The sequence below is a fragment of the Macaca nemestrina genome, chromosome 2 (genome assembly GCF_043159975.1).
Source record: "Macaca nemestrina isolate mMacNem1 chromosome 2, mMacNem.hap1, whole genome shotgun sequence".
NCBI classification, from domain to species: domain Eukaryota; kingdom Metazoa; phylum Chordata; class Mammalia; order Primates; family Cercopithecidae; genus Macaca; species Macaca nemestrina.
The window spans coordinates 149,946,506-149,960,226 of record NC_092126.1 but is presented as its reverse complement, the minus strand read 5'-3'; the positions used below and the strand labels follow the sequence as shown (position 1 = coordinate 149,960,226).

Here is a 13,721-nt window from a genome sequence, read left to right as displayed (position 1 = left end):
GACTGAACATGGCTGGACCCAGGGCAGGCTGAGAATCTAGTCTATGTGTTTAAGCAGGAGCAATATCAAACATACTTAAGAGCCAGCGTCTGGCAGAGCAGCTGAGGCCTGGATGCTCCCTTTAGTTCCTGGATCATAAGGAAGTTTGGGGTGACCAAGGAAGGCGGTTGGGGTAGTGGTGGGAGGCCCTCAGGGACTTGGGACAGTGACTGCCTACCATCTAGTGTTACCAGCTTGTCCATCATTCTTCCTTACTTCCATGCACCTGGAAATGTTTGTTCACACCTATCCTGAGCCAGGCCATGTATCTCAAGGGACATCTGGTCACCTGCCTATACTCTTTCCCCTGATGTCTATTATGTACAACTTGAGAACTGGCCACTGGGCATTACCTGGTCTATCCAACACAGTACTCTGGTTTTGATGAGACTTTCCAGAAACAGTGAGTTAGAAATGTCCCTGGGGTGTCAATATCTCCTTCTAAAAGCCCACTGTACTTCATGGAAGGAAAGAACACTGACTTTGGAGTCAGACAGACCTGGGTTTGAATCCAGCTCTGCCATTTGTGGGCTGTGTGATCTTGCTCGAGTTGCTCTACCTTTCTGAGCCTCAGCTTCCTGCTCTGTAGAACATGGATAAACTATGATACTGGTTACTGGGAGGACTGAGAGCCTGTCATATATTGTGTTTAGCAGCAGATAGTAGGGCCTTGATAAATGTTAGCTTTTCAAAACCGCCTTTTTCTTTTCTGAAGTGATTCCACTTTCATAGGTTCACTACTCACACTAGAGGGGCAGGCTTATCCTGCTTCTAGATCCTAATGGACTCTCTTAATCTCTGGGGAGGAATACCTTATCCTGTCAGTTTCAGGCCCCAGTTCCAGGAAGTGCACCACAGAGGCTTAATTACTTCCTAAGAAATAGACATAACTATTGTTACGGGATCGTTGGGGTGCCACTTCACCAGCTGGAAACCTCTGTGGCCAGTGTGGCGACTTTGCCTGCATATTGCTCTGGCCCACTGGGCTTGCTTTGCCCACTGAGCCTGGGGGGCTGCGCTTGGCTCTCACTACCGGCCTACATCGAAAGGGTGAGCCAGGTGTGGAACCGTGAGGGGTGTGTGAGCGAGTGTGGAGTCTGGCCACTGTGCATACCCACTGTGGTGGGGTAGGCAGCCCCAGGTGCCGGCATGGGTGCAGGGTCCCTTTGAGGCTGCAACTGGACCAGGTATACCATAAGCAGCTTCCATGGCTGACACTGGGGAATGCGGTGGTGGTGGCTAGAAGTTTGGAGACACCAGGAACCTCAGAGCCCTAAAGAGGGGGTCACAGCCCTGGCTCAGGGAGCTCCTAGGTCTAAGCTCCCCAAAGGGTCACAGCTCTTCTCTCCTTCTTGTCATGCACAATGTGGTGAGCAAGAGGCATGTTTCAGCCCTATTTGTATTACAGCTCTTTTAGTCCTACCATTTGGCGGGTCCCCAGTTCTTGTCTTGTGTTCAAGAAGAATGAGGTACACAGACAAGTGGAGGAGCAAGATGAAAAGGAGTTTTATTGAGTGATGGAACAGCTTAGAAGAGACTCACTCAGAGGAGACCTGCAGTGGGTAGTTCCCTCTCTATAGCCAGTGTCCTGACAAGTGTTCAGCTCCTAGCAGAGGGAGTTGCTGCTCTCTGCAGGCAGGTCATCCAGATGAATGTTCAGCTCTTAGCAGAGAGGGTAGCTGTTCTTTGCAGGCAGGTCATCCCAACCAGTGTTCAGCTCTCAGCAGAGAGGGGACCCTGGGGTGAGTAGCTTCTCTCTGTAGCTGGCTGTACTGTTGTCTCTTGGGTCCGGCTGAGACCAAGGTTTCTATGGGCCTCAGAGGGGAGGATGTGTGTGCTGATTGGTACGTGGGAGGCCACAGGTGGGTCCAGAAAAGGCACCGCAAGTTCCCACTTCAGTCGACAGGAATGGAAGCCTGGCCTCCAGGCATCAGACCCTTCCCAGCTTGAGGGTGGGGCTTCACCAGGGACCCACCGCCTCGACGCTGGAGCCTGTCTGCCTCCTGCTGCCATTCAAAGTGCCCAGGCTGTTTGTTCCAAGGTGAACAAGGCCGACAGTGCCCTAGCTAAGCCTCATACTTATTCTGAGATCGGAGTAGGTGCTGGGAATAGGCAGTAGGAGCAGACATCTCTGAGCCTGCAGGGACAGAGGTGACAGAGAGTGCAGAGATGCCTGGGTTTGCAGCCGTTGCTAGGAGCCCGCAGCTGTGCCCAGGAGGGCAGTGCTCCTGCCTGATCCTGGCTCTCTATGGCTCCATGGACTAGCAGCACTGCCCCAGACCCAGCTCTGCCTCGGGGCCCCTCTCTGTCCACCCCTCAGTGCCCAACCACACTGCTCCCCTGCCAGCAGGTCACTCAGACTAGCTCCATTGTGGCAGCTCCCAGGGTGGCGGGCTCCGGGAGGCTCCTGGGGGCAGGCTCTGGCGACTGCCTGCCTCCTCTCCGCATTTTCCCATGGGTGGTGGGCTTGGTGCAGGTGGCATGGTGGCCCTGGTCAACCCTGCACAAATGAACCCAATGCTCTTGGGGCCGGCTCCACGAGTCCCGGCTGTGCCTTCCACTGGTGCTCGCAGGCTCCCAAGACACAGCAGGGAGTGAGGTTGAGGCCGTGGTGGAAGCTCCCTCTGGGAGCAGGTCCTGTCCAGCTGTGTGAGGGTGCGGGTGGCACAGTTGGCTGCCTTGGGGACACAGGGCGCACCACTGCTGCTCTAGCAGCTGCTCCTGCTGCCACCACCCATGCCTTCCTGCTGCAGCCAGCATGATAGCAGCGGCTGCTCCAGACGGCCCGCCACTGCTGTCACTATTAGATGAGCGCCCTCTTTGTGCTCCATTCGGCTGCCCCTTTCTTGGAAAGATGACCTGGCCCATGGGAGGGCCTTTGCCAGTAAGCTCTATCCTTTCTTTGGAATCCTGAAGGGTTGGTGAGGAGCCTTACTTGGAACCTGCTGTCAGAGATGCAGACTTCATAGGGGCTGGTGGGTCAAGAATGTAGTGGACACAGGGTGGGGCGTGGCCTGAGGGTGAAGGGCAGATGCCTCAGGAGGCGCTTGGAGGCCTGAGGCTGGTCAGGACTTGAGGCCAGACATGCAGGCTCCCCGTCTAGGCTTTTGGCTGTGCTGGGATGGGCAGGGCTTGGTAGGGATGCTGCCACATCTGGAAAACAGTTCTGGCAGCCCGTGGGGGCAGCCAGCCACATTCCGGCATGTGTCCACACCACATTGTGCTGTCATAGCTTCCCCGAGCTGTAAACAGACATCCTCCCACCGGAAGCTTGCTTTTCTGCTGTCTCTTGGACAAGGTGGCATTTTCCAAAGCTTGGTCACATCAAAACCAGTTCTTATCAGGAGGGATCAGATCATTTTTCTTCCTTTTAGAGCACGATCACACCCAGGGGATAGACTTCGTTAATTGTTTTGTGAAAACTTGGCGTTTGGATACTTCCTAATGGTTTTTATTGTGCGTAGTTGGGGAAGCAACACACACATACACGTACAAACATATAAACATTTACATATCTATAAGGATTTATATATAATTGTATATTCATAGTATCTTATTGAATTATGATTACAGTACAATGAAATGAGTAAATCTTAGGTGTATGGCTTGACGAATTTTTACCTCTGTTTATACTGCTGTAACTCCTGCCAAGATCGAGGAGTAGAACATTTCCATCTCCCCAGAAAGTTCTCTGTGCAACTTTGTAGTAAATAGCCATTACCCACCACCTACTACAAAGCAACTGCCATCTGGCTTTTATCACTGCAATTCAGTTTTGCCTGTTTTTGAACTTTGCGTGATGGGATCATAGTCTAAAGTCTTTTGTGTCTAGTTTGTTTGTTTGTTTGTTTATTTATTTAGAGACAGGCTCTCACTCTGTTGCCCAGGCTGGAGTGCAGTGTCCTGATCATGGTTCACTGCAGACTTGACCTCCTAGGCCCAGACGATCCTCCTACCTCAGCCTCCCGAGTAACTAGGACCATAGGCATGTGCCACCACACCTGTCTAATTTTTGCTTTTTGTTTTTTTGTAGAGGCAAAGTTTCACCACATTGTCCAGGCTGGTTTCAAACTCCTGGGCTCAAGTGATTTGCCTGTCTCAGCCCCCCAAAGTGCTGGGACTATAGGCGTGAGCCACCATGGACAGCCTGTGTCTAGTTTCTTTCACTCATCAATAACGTTACTTGAAATTCATCCATGATGTTGCATTTTTCAGTAGTCACTCTTTTTTTATTGCTGGAATAGTATTGGATTATATGACTATACCACAATTCGTTTATACAGTTTCCCATTGATGGACAAGAGCCAATTTAGTTTAAGCATAATAGACGTAGGGAATATTGAATTTCAGTAAACATAATGTCAGGGATGAATGGAGGGAAACTTAGAGATCATCTGTCTAAACTTTCTTATTTTGCACATGAGACTCAGAGAAGGAAAGTGACTAGTCCAAAGTCACACAGGTTTGTCAGGTCAGAACTAAGGCCAAATCAAGTCTTCTACTTCTCTGCCCAGTTGGGGCTGTTTATCTCCCCCTCTCCATATCTCACTGTATCTCTTAATCAGATGTGAAAAAGTTAATCCTTTACTTCCTAAAAGGATTTCTACAGTTTTTCTTTTCTTTGTTTGAGATGGGGTCTCACTCCTGTCGCCTAGGCAGGAGTGCAGTGGTGCAATCACAGCTTACTGCAGTCCTGGGCTTAGGTGATCCTCCCATCCTTAGCCTACCGAGTAGCCGGGACCACAGGTGTGCACCACCACGCCTGGCTAATTTTCTGTATTTTTAGTAGAGACAGGGTTTCGCCATGTTGCCCAAACTTACAGTTTTTCTATGTATACAATCCCCCAAGAGTATATAATACAATTTACTTCCAAGGTGTCAAAGACTTGTCTGTTATGAAGTGAGATGGATTTATAAATGTTCATAAAAGAGAAAAATATGATTCACAAGAAACAGTCGGTTTGCAGCAAGGTCTGACATGCCAGAAAACACAATATAGGGTTAAGTATTTTTCAGGTAGCCTTGCAGAGATGCTAGAAGTCTACCAGCCCCCAGATATCATTCCAGGAGTGATTTCCTTTATTTCTGTTTTTTACTGCAATAGAAAAGCCACATAAATTCAGATGGATCTGGGTTCAAATCTTGCCTCAGACCTTTTGTAGCTGTGTCGCCTTGGACAAGTGACTGCTTCTCTGAGCCTCAGTTTCCCCCTCTGTAAATTGAAGATGATAATAGCATCTGTCTTATAATGGTGTTGGGGAATACATTTCCTGGCATGCGGTGGATACTTAACACATCCTTCTTGGTTATACATGTGGATTTACAGCCTAGAGTGGCTTGAAGACGGGGCGGCTCTGGCAGAAGCAAAGGTAGGGAAGTGAGAGTCCGGGTTGGGGTGTGTGGGAGACCATTTTCTTCCTATGAAGTCTGAAATTTTCCTTGGCAAGAGCCTCATGCCTTTTGGGTCTCTGGTGCCTGGCCTTGTCTGTCTGCTTAGATTTCCCTGGGGTCCTATCTCAGAAACGAAGGCCAGGAAAAGGGCAAGGCTTATGTGGTCTGGAGGTCACGAAGCTGGGCCCTGGTGGTCACACGGCCTTGGAGTGGAGCCCCAGCCTGGTGCTGAGCCTGCGGAGGGCTGAGCCACAAGAAAAAGAGAAAGGCCCTAAGTAGGTAACTGCCATGTTTTCATGGACTTTTCAAGGCCTCAGGAGACCCGATAGAATGGGGCCTCAAGATTCGGGGTGTCTGGAGCAGGGGATGGAGTGGGCTCACTGGGCAAGCCTGGGTTGAGATCCCCGCTTCCTCATCAACCAGCTGTGTGGCCTTGAGTGAGTCGTTTTCACCCCCTGAGCCTCAGTTTCTTCCTCTGCAAAATGCAGAGTCATTTCTATTGGGAGATTTCAAGGATCCAATAGGACAACAATAGGAGCATGGTGAAGAGTCCTTTCCCCTGGTCTAGCTGATGGCTGAGAAGTCACCAGCCACAACTCATTGACCTGTTAAGTTACTGAAGACCCCCCAATCCCAGATCCTGGGCAAGCCAGGCAGTTTCCATAGGTAACCCCATAATTCACCTCCTGTCCAGCCCCAGCACAAGGCGACAAGCTCAGCACAGGTGATGGAAGAACATGGCTGTTGTTCTCTCATGCAAAATTACTTTGGGAATTTCCTGGTGGCCTTTGTCTCTGGGACTTTCCTCGTGGCCAGATACTGTTTGCTGAGAGCCCTGAACCATGCCTTCCCCTCTCTGAGTTTCTGTTGCTTTAACTTTAAATGGGATGATAAAAGCACAAGTATTAAATTTTTTGTGAGGATTAAATGGAGTAATGATTGCAAAGCACTCAACAGAGCCTGGTTAAGTGCAGTAGTTAAGAGAATGGGCCCAGGATTCAGGCTGGGTTCAAATCCCGCCTCTACCATTTCCTGGCTGTGTTAACTTGGGAAACTGCTTTAGTTTTGGGCCTCCATTTCCTTATCTGCAAACTACGGATATGACTGGAATCCATTTTATAGAGTGGTTGGATAGCACTGAAATAACAGATGTGAAAAAATAAAATGACTGGAGGCTAACCAAAAGTTCGTTAAGTGGTAGGATGCAGACATCATCTGTGTGGGTGACAATGGTTAAGAATTCCGTATTCTTCAATTTTGCTGTCTATCAGTCAGAGCAATATCATTGAGTTTTAACCAGTTATAGCAATAGAATTGAATTTCAGTAATACCATAGCAGCCTCTTTTTTCTTTTTAAAATTATTCTTTCTGGAATATGGTAGCCGAAATTTTTTTTTTTTTTTTTTTTTTTTTTTTTTTTTTTTTTGAGACAGAGTCTTGCTCTTTTGCCCAGGCTGGAGTGCAGTGGAGTGATCTCGGCTCACTGCAGCCTCTGCCTCCCGGGTTCAAGCAATTCTCCTGCCTCACCCTCCCAAGTAGCTGGGACTACAGGCACGCGCCACCACGCCCGGCTAATTTTTGTATTTTTGTAGAGACAAGGTTTCGCCATGATGGCCCAGATGGTCTTGATCTCCTGACCTCGTGATTCGCCCCCCCTTGGTCTCCCAAAGTGCTGGGATTACAGGCATGAGCCACTGCGCCCGGCCACTGAAAAGATTTAAACTGTTGCGTCCCAATGCAGTCGTAGAATGGCCATGTGAACCTAAGCAAGTCACTTCCTCTCTGTGGACCTCACTTCCCTCCTCTATAAAATTGGGATAATTATGCCAACCTTGTGGGTTTCCTCTGAGGGTGAGATAGGACACTGGGGGCCCAACTCCCAGCCCACCCTCCGGCCCAGGATCCGCTTCCCACAAACTGTGATTTCCTGGCTTGCCACTGTGCTCTACAGTTGCCATGGTAGGAAAATTCTGGCTCCAGGGCATTATGACAACTCATTGCCATTAATGCGAAGTTGGTGTGTGCTTATTCTTCTGGCTGTCTGCACCTGGACCTAAGGACGAGGACTGGGAGCGGGGCTGGGTTGCAGGAAACCATCAGGATTCCTGGCTCCTCCAGCCATCAGGAAACTTGGCAAATGAGGCCTGCTCCAGGGAAAGGCAAGGCGTCTGGGCTTTGGTGTCAGACAGACCTGGGCTTGATCTCAGTCTTGTTCTTTTAAATACGCATGCCATTGGGCAATCCCTTTGATCCTCAATAACAAGATAACAACAGCGTTTACCTCTAAGGGTTACTAGGGCACTGTGTTTGTGCCCAGTAAGTGTTGTCTTCTATTATTACTGCTAAAGATGGGCCTGACATGGTTTATTGGCCGAATAATGAATGCCTCAGCAGAGTGAGCAGAGCCAAGACTTCCCTCTCATAGTTCTTCACCAGGCTCTGGGGAGTGGAGTAGGACGTGAGTTAACACATTGACATCTCATGATGTCAATCAAGTGCTTGGCAAGTAGTAGATGCTCGATAAATGATAATTCCTGCTCCCACAACCTCGCACAGGCAGGCCTGAGTAGACCTCAGAACTTCTTTGGGCATGGCAGTCATCATTTTCTTCTGCTCAGTCCTGTAGGAAATGTAAGGGCTCGTGGTCTCCTTCAACCTTCATTGTGGCCTAGGTCACCTTGTTCCAAACATGCAGGGAAGGAGACTTACCAGGGAGACTTTCAGTGGCTTCACTGAAAGTGAAGAGCTGGTATACGACAGCAACTGTGTCCACTCTATTTCCCATCCATCATTCATTCATTCAAGGAATATTCTTAAGCACTGTCAACTGAAGAATGACGAGGTTCACACAATCGGAAAGGAGATCTTTATTTATCATAAACGGAGGCAGCCTGCAGGCCAGCCATCCCATAGGCTGGGCAGCATGGCCTCTGGCTCTGCAGAGAGCAAGCAGTTTGAGGGAGGGGTAAAGGGAACAGGAACTTATGCTGAGTGAGAAGGCTGAATATACACACGTAACCAGCGACCAGAGGAGCCATGAATACTGATGAAAGGAGAAACATGTACATGCATGGTCCAGCTTCACGCCTTTCCGTGGGTTGCATGTTCAAAAAATGACAGTGTTAGTATGATCCATGAGGGTGGAATTTTTTGTCCTCAGACATCAAAAGGTGAAGCAAAGGATGTGAAAACCCTCACTGCACATCGTCCACAGGTTGGCCAAAACTGGTCCAGAGATGGTCACTGGACGTTTCTTTCTTTCTTCTTTTTTTTTAAGCTGGAGGGTGGTCAGTTTTTAAGAAGGGATACCATTATGAAACTGGTGAGCTGTCATGTCAAAACTGCAAAGAGGAAGAGGGAGTCTGGTCATGGCCTCAGACGACTGGCTAAAGGTGATAAAGGAATGAGTCGTCTGTTTCTTGTTTTCCAAATCTGTTTACTCCTTGGGAAGCCATTCTGGTTAAAAGTTAATAAGGAAGGGGCATAGTGAGATGTGTTTGGCCTCCTGTCCCATCATGGCCAGGAACTCGGTTTTTAAGGTTTCTCCTAGGTCCCCTTGGCCAAGAGTGGGTCTGTTCAGTCTGTTGGAGGGCTTAGGATTTGATTTTTAGTTCTCAGCACCTACTATGCCCCCTGAGCAAAAATGGTTAACAGGACAGACTCTTCTCTGCCTTGGGAGTTTATAGCCTAGTCGGGAGAGAGATAGGAATAAATAACTACACCAAAACTTTCTTAATCACAAGGCCTTTAAGTGCTGAGAATGGGAAGTGCAGGGAGTGGCCAGAGTGTCCAACAGGGTGACTCAGCCTCCTCTAAGTGGTCAGGGAAGACCTCCCCGTGGAGGCTCATCTTGAGCTCCCCTGAGAGCAGAGCCTGGAGCAGAGACTTAGGTGCGGGGGTTTATTTGGGAGCGGACCCGGGGAGCAGCAGGGAAGGAGTGGGGAGGTGAGACCGGGCAGGAGGAAAGCCAGCATAAAGATTGCGATCAGGGTCGTTCCTGTGGGCAGCAGGACCGGCTATGTCTGGGACCACCTGAGGAGGGGACAGAGGGCCTCCTGGCAGTGTCCATGCAAAGGGACAAGGGACATCACCAAGGGAGGCCCAGGCAGCTCTCCCAGTGTCCTTCCAGTCAGAGGAACCTCAGGTCAGCCATCCAGCACATCCAGAGTTCAGGCCCAGATGAATTGGCTGCAGCAGGTGACATTCTCCATGCAGCTTGGAGGGCCTTAGGGGAGTATTCCAGGCAGAGGGACAGCTCCCGATTCACCTGCCTGTAAGAGGGACAGCTCATCTGCCACAGCCTGGCCTGGGTGATTCTGCTGGCCCCCCGTCTTGGAGTGGAAGCATACATCATCCAGACCCCACCCCAAGCTGCACGACTCAAGAGTGTCAGCTGGAGCACTTTCTCCACCAAGTGCCTCCTCTGAAGGTCTCTCAAAGGCAGGCAGGGGTGTCAATGAGAAGCAGGTTTGTAGATGTTCTTCTTTCTCCTCCATCGTGGTCTTCCTGCCTCCCAGACAAGCTTCGGAAGGCAGGAAATCTCCAGACCACCTATGGAAGACAGAAGCCTGCCGGGGCCTGGGGTTTGGGTCATGTGAGCCAGCTCTAGAAAGCCTTTTGGTGCCCACAGAAACCCAAAGAAAAAGAATGTATGGCATAACTCTAATGAAATTTAGGAAGCCCGAGGCATTCCCCACCCTTGTCTACTCTCCCTAAACTGTCCAGGGGCTGGAGGGAAAATGCCTGCAGGGAGGTGGTAAGCTGCAGTTTGGTCCATTCCAAATGACACAGAGCAGTGGCTGGGAGTGAGGAGATCTGGTTCCAGGCCCAGTGATTCCTTGAGCCATTATTGCAAAAAGACCTAAGCCAATCTGAAATGCACAACTCTAGGCTCTTCTTGGTGGCTAGCGGTGTTAGTCAACTGTTAGGAGTGAATGAGGACCTGCCGCTTCCCCCAGTCTTGCTACCAGGTTCACATGAAAGCAAGTTGTGCACAGAATTCTGCTCCCACAAAGACATTTAGTAGGCAACTGTTATGAGGAAGTAGGTCCCAGACAGTTCATGCAACATGTATTTATTAAACATGCCTCAGCAGATTTGAGGCAGACGTAAGATTATTCCAGAGTCACAGTCTGTGACTGTTACAGGCCACATCAGGCAACCAGAATCACTTTTTTGAGATGGAGTCTTGCTCTGTTGCCCAGATTGGAGTGCAGTGGCATGATCTTGGTTCACTGCAACCTCCACCTCTCCGGTTCAAGAGATTCTCCTGCTTCAGCCTCCAGAGTATCTGGGATTACAGGTGCATGCTACCATGCCCTGCTAAGTTTTGTATTTTTAGTAGAGACAGAGTTTCACCATGTTGGCTAGGCTGGTCTCAAACTCCTGACCTCAAGTGATCTGACCGTCTCGGCCTTCCAAAGTGTTGGGATTATAGGCGTGAGCCACTGTGCCCGGCCCAGAATCACTCTTAACCGGTGCCTGGACCCAGGACTACCAGGGAGCAGCCTGAAGTGCCATCCCTGGGGCTTGCTGGATTCTTATACCTGGTTTGTGCCAGGGGAGGAAGTGCCTGTAAAGTATTTTAACCGAGCTGTATATTCTGAATCCCACTAATTTTATCAACAAGTGCCTGTTTCCAGCATCCGTTAAGCTGGCTAACAAGCCACTGATTTCACCTCTGAAAACTCATTTATTTTTAACAGTCATTATGCTAATCAGCAGCCGCTGGTGTTGATCAGCACTACAGACAAACGAAACCCTTGTCCTTGTGGCTTCTGGAGCTAGTGAAGATGACACTGCAGTGAAAATGGCAGCTGGCCGCCACTCGACTGTGAATTTTAGAAGAGGCAACAGACTACGCTGGAGTCGTAGCTAAAAATCAAGAACACAAGTTTATATCACATCATCTTCTCTGAAGCATTCTCAGCTTCACTTTGGACATCGTGGTGGTGAGATTCTGACAGTCAACTCTGCCACTGGCCCTCATGTCTCCATCTCTAATGTGCCTAGTACCCCATGCCCTTGGCACAGCCTCCTGCTCTGGGGCAGAATCTGGGGTGAGGTTGTTCTGGGCTCCCTATGGACAACACTGGGGATGACACTGGTCATTTTCTAATGCCTCCCTTCGTTGAGAGATCTCAGGGTGATTATCCTCAGAAAAATGTGCCTGTATGGGTGCAGTGGCTCATGCCTATAATCCCAGCACTTTGGGAGGCTGAGGCAAGAGGATCATGAGGTCAGGAGCTTGAGGCCAGCCTGGCCAACATGTGAAACCCTGTCTCTATTAAAAATATAGGAATTGGCCGTGCATGGTGGTGTATGCCTGTAATCCCAGCTACTCAGGAGGCTGAGGCAGAAGAATTGCTTGAACCTGGGAGGCAGAGGTTGTAGTGAGCTGAGATCGCACCACTGCACTGCAGTCTGGGTGACGGAGCAAGACTCTATCTTGGAAAAATAAAAGAAAAGAAAAATGTGCCTGCTTGCTGCCAGCAGAACCAGTCCTTACCTCTAAACACTATTTTGTCCAACTGATCATTCACTTATTTATTAACAAGTTATTTTGGGGAGGGATTTCCATGTGTGTGCTAGGGCTGATTTTCTAGCACAGTGTTGGAGCTCAGTAAATATTAAATGAGTGCATGAAGGATGACAGGAGGGGAGAAAGGGACTGGGGGCTGTGTGCAAGGGAAGCAGCAGCATGTGTGCCTGCAAGGCGGCTGTCCATCTCACAGAGATACCAGCCCTGCCCTCCAAAGGTTCCCTCAGCCTCTCCGTCTTCATTCTCCTCCCAGGTTGGTGTTAAGCCTTTTGAGAGAGGCTGAATTAAGTGCTGGGCTTCCTTCACTGCCTAAATGCCCTGTGAGAGCTGTGCCAAGCAGCGGATTGCTAGAGCACGAGGCTGTTTTCATTGTCTGACTCGCTTGGGAGCAGGTGGTTCATTTCTGAAAAGCTGAGGCTTAGTGAGTTTTCATGGATGGAGGGGACAAAGGAGAAGGAAACAAGACAGACTGACAGACACAGAGAGCCACAGCCAGCTGATATGTACTGAGCACTCAATCCATGCCAGGCATGCTGTTAGGCTGTAGGAATTCAGTGGTGTAACAGAGAGACTCAGGTCCTGCCCTCAGGGAGCTTAAAGTCTAGAATAAGGGTTGGCAAAGTCCAGCCTGTGGACTGATTCTGGCCTGCTTGGAACACGGCTGCGCTCATTTGTTTGAGTGTTGTCTAGGGTTGATTTCACTCTGTGGCAGAGTTGAGTAGTTGCAGCAGGGACTGTGTCGCCTATGAAACCTAAAATACTTACAATCTGGCCCTTTATAGAAAAAGTGTGCTGACCCCGTTGTAGAGGCCAAGCAGATACAAACAGCCAGAAGCAGAAAGAAGAGTGAAGCCAAAATGCACACAGAAAATGAGAGAGAGAGAAGGAGCCCCCATAAATATGTGAGGTGGGAAGGCTGCAGTTCCCGCAAGTATTTCCATTTCCACTTCACCATGACAAAACTCCGCCATCAGTGGCTTATTCCTTAGGGATAAGCATTGCTTTCACAAATATTCCCCTGAGAAGAGTTTTTCATCCTCAGTGTATACCCTGAGTATGGAGTGGCTGAAGAGATCATTCTGGAGGCAGACAGGGCTGCTGAAGATTTCCAAAAGCCAGGACAGAGGGAGAGGGAAGGCTGGCCTTATGGATGGGAGGTGTCTGGGTAGGGCAGAGAACCACAGCCTGCAAAAGCAATTGTGTTGTTTGTCCAAGATGAGCCAGTGGTAGGGTGTGTCTCTGAGCTACTCTGCAGTTTCTCAAGAGTGGGATTCTATCTGTGACCAAAGGAGTCACTCACCGCCTAAGGGCAGAGTTGTGATTCCTCTTCCATCCCTGACATTGGGCAGTGTCGGCTCTTGGGGGTGCATAGGTGTGTGTGTGCGTGCACTGGCGTGTGTATCAGGAGGGAGCCACATTTTGCAGGGAAGGGGGTTCAGTTTATATAATTTAGGGTGCCCTCTCTAAGGAAAAGATTTCAAAATTATCAATACTAATTTAGGTATGCACATGCATATTTAGAATTTAAAAATAAATCATAATGTTACAACATTTTTAAAATTTGACGAGGGTCAGAAACATCACAAAATCTAGAAAAATGACATATGTATTAATCAACTTCCTGATACCCTCTGAAATGCATTTCATTCTAGTTTTGCTACATACTTTTCATATGTTTATGATTTTTAATAATCTTTTCTGATAGAGAAAAGAATGATGTCAGCCTTTCCTCTGACACAGTCGATTGAAA

The 13,721-nt window shown here is 49.1% G+C and overlaps 1 long non-coding RNA gene across 2 annotated transcripts in view; it reads left to right on the top strand.

Moving 5' to 3' along the window:
• The window catches only part of LOC112425910 (uncharacterized), a 37,367-nt gene extending 24,450 nt beyond the window's left edge, over positions 1-12,917 (top strand). For both annotated transcript variants that reach the window (XR_011620240.1, XR_003017104.2), the window contains 2 exons: positions 11,136-11,381; positions 11,729-12,917. This is a non-coding gene — a long non-coding RNA (uncharacterized lncRNA). The remainder of the gene's footprint in view (positions 1-11,135; positions 11,382-11,728) is intronic.
• The last annotated feature ends 804 nt before the right edge of the window (positions 12,918-13,721 follow it).